This window comes from Microtus ochrogaster, chromosome 7 (assembly GCF_000317375.1).
Source record: "Microtus ochrogaster isolate Prairie Vole_2 chromosome 7, MicOch1.0, whole genome shotgun sequence".
Taxonomy (NCBI): Eukaryota; Metazoa; Chordata; class Mammalia; order Rodentia; family Cricetidae; genus Microtus; species Microtus ochrogaster.
In genome coordinates this window covers 44,006,378-44,009,645 of record NC_022014.1, presented here as the reverse complement: position 1 = coordinate 44,009,645, position 3,268 = coordinate 44,006,378, and the positions used below count along the sequence as shown (strand labels likewise).

Genomic DNA, 3,268 nt, shown 5'->3' with positions numbered 1-3,268 from the left:
CTCCAGGACATGTACACAGGCAAAGTACAAACTCATCCTCAGACACCTCAGCTTTTTCCGCCAGAGTGCAAATGGTGACGCCAGCAGGGAATGATTTGTTGTTTGGCATTTTTTTTTTCTGTTTGTTTTTGGTTTTCCCCCAGGCAAGATCTCCTGTAGTCCAAGCTGGCCTTCAACTTGTGGTTGTACTGCCTCAGCCACTCATTCTGATGCAGAACTCTAGTAGATTGGCATCTTAGCCACCTTCCCTTCATCAAAGACACACTACAGGCATGTTTGTTTTTTAATCTTGTCAGCCTCTGCTCTGTGGTGAAACCAGAGTCACGTTCTCGTGGACTGCACGGTATTGGAGCAAATGCAAACGCCATCTTTTAGTTTGTCACCGCCATTCCAGCCAAGTTCCTCTAAATTAGAGTGAGTCAGGTCACCCTGCTGGAAGGAGGAACCCAAGCAGGAAGTTTGGAGGTGACACCCATTGATGACTCCCCCAGAATGGTGGGGACCATGAAAGTCACTTCCCAGAGCTGAGACTTGGGGAAGCACTGTGGATTCCTGGACCATGTTCATAAATCAGTTTACTGAGTGCTACTGAGCACTTACTGGGGCACAAAGGAAGCATGGGCCATTTTCTCTGGTATCCTAAATCAATATTTCATGTTTAAGGAAAGTAATGAGGCTTGCCTAAGTTATTTCTGGAGTAACAGGTTTAAATATGCTAGAAGAGAGCATACAGGTGCTTCAGGACTCTGCCTTACAGGCCCCACTTCCGTTACCCTGGGACACGGACTTCCGTGGAGCACTGCACACACCTACCCCTGAACACCTGTGTTCACCACTGTCCCTCAGCCCCTTAGCAGTCTGCAGCCGATGTGCGCACAGGCTCCACACATGCCCCAGGCCCACCTGCTCAAGACTTGCAAACTCATAAAGCAGAAAAAGATGTGTTTCCTCCAAGCAAAGCAGCAATTCTGCAGTGTCAAACTGAAGGGTCAGAATCTCCTAATAATCAACTTATCAGTGCTGAGAGCAGTCACGTGACTGCAGGTGTTACCTACCATGTTTTAAAACTACTGCTAAAGGCTCACAGAACTCTTTGCAGCAAGAAGTTGAAATTAAAAAGTTTGCAGGTAGGGCAGTCCATACCTGTAAACACAGCACCAATACATCAAAAGTAAGTAAATCAAAGCTGGACAGATGGCTCAGGGGTTAAGAGCACTGGCTGCTCTTCCAGAGGACCCAGGTTCAATTCCTAGCACCCACATGGCAGTTCATGCCTGTTTGTAACTTTCATTCCAGGGATCTGACACCCTCATATAGACATACATGCATGCAAAACACCAATGCACAGAAAATAAAAATATATTTCATATACACAAAAAATTAATTTTTGTATATAATATATGCATACATTTACATATATTTATATGTATATTTATATAGGTTTATTTAAGTAAGTCAATAAAGCAGGCTTGGGAAGAGCCATGTGTTCAGTGGGTCCATCAGTGATGCAGTGCAGACCAGGGAAGCACCTGTACACAGGAGCCTGCTCCAGTTTCAGAACACAGATGGGGTGGGAATGTTTGTCTGGGTAAATAACATTGCTATTCATGGTTCTGTCTTGTCACTACTCATACAAGAAAACACAGTTTCTCTCACAGTCAGGTTTATCAAGTGGGAACGGTCAATAAGAATTCAGCATTCTGCAGGGAAACAGCAGGCTCATTCAATGAAACCAGTACCAAAAGGGACATACTGGCTCTACAGAAAGAACATCAGTCCCAGAGAAGACTCCAGGGGCTTGCAGGGCGGACCCTGCCGCCACCTGATGCTGTCAGCACAAGGGGCTCCACCTGAGCTGGAGCAAGCAGCAGACCTAAGGACGCTTTCCAACAGCAGGGTGCTGAGATGGATTTTAAAGAAAAACAAGGGTTACCAAACACCAGAGCTAAATTTAATCATATGAAGTAGCTAAGTAATGTGTTAGCATCCACACAGCCTGAGGCAGCAATCCAAGTTCAAGACCAGCTCAGTCTCTATTTCTAGAACCTGTCTCAAAAAAGATCAATTCTGAAGTGAAGATACTTATTGGTGAGAAAAATAATAATGAGCATCTGATAAATATGCACACCACCCAGAGAGGATCACAGCCCTGTACTGTCTCCTCCCTGCTCTCCAGCACACAGGCAGCTGTCCCTCTGGACACTGTGACACTCAACAAGGCAGTCAGCAAAACAAGGCCTTCCACAGACTGATAATGGGAGTGACAAACAGCTCCCTTGTTTTCTAGTCACTGAGGGACAAGGGGTTTGCATGTACCAGACACTCATTACCCACTCTATGCCCAGTTCTGTTGATCCTGGCTGGGAAGTTTGAACACAACTGTGACAGACCGAAAGAAAATGGCCTGGCACTATTAGGAAGTGTGTCACTGGGAGTGGACTTTGAGGTCTCGGATGCTCAAGCCTGGCCAGTGTTGTCTCAGTTTCTCTTCCTGATCTAGAAGTAGAACTCTCAGCTCCCTCTCCAGTACCACATCTACCTGCATGCTACCTGCCATGATGACAATGGACTAAACCTCTGAACTGTAAGCTGAACCACAATTAAATGTCTTCCTTTATAAAAGTTGTCATGGTTATGGTGTCTCTTCACAGCAACAGAAACCCTAGGTAAGACAACATCTTACCTAGGGTTTCTGCTTCTACAACACTGTCAGTTCAGTAACACCGGGGTCCTCCTTGGTACCCTTAGACGAACACTACAGAAGAGTCCGGGTGAGGAACTGATCTACTCGGGCATGCACTAAATCTCTCTATGTATACAGCAGTTCTCCTTCATCATTTCAGGTACTTTATAACCAAGGGCCCAACATGGCAAATGTCTGCTGCCCTGAAGAGATGTGTGCAAATCCCAACAATCTGCTTAGCAGGAAAGACCTCCACCACAGAAGCCAACACCTCCAGCATTCTAACGTCTTCCTTCAGGGAAAACTGACATTTTATGGAGTAAATGTGGGGCTGGAACAGAGCAAGCAAGATGTGACTGCCTCGCCAAAAAAGGTACTAAGCCAAGTGGCTAACACAGACAAGAATAATGGGCTAATATAAGTTATAAGTGTTAATAAGAAGCCTGAGCTAATGGGCCAATCAGTTTTTTGGTTTTTTTTTGTTTTGTTTTTTTTGTTTTTTTGGTTTTTCGAGACAGGGTTTCTCTGTAGCTTTGGAGCCTGTCCTGGAACTCCCTTGGTAGACCAGGCTGGCCTCGAACTCAC

General features: G+C 45.4%; 1 protein-coding gene across 2 annotated transcripts in view; it reads right to left on the bottom strand.

Moving 5' to 3' along the window:
* Cdc42se2 (CDC42 small effector 2) overlaps nt 1-3,268 on the bottom strand; it is a 72,223-nt gene that overhangs the window by 2,805 nt on the left and 66,150 nt on the right. The window lies entirely within an intron of this gene.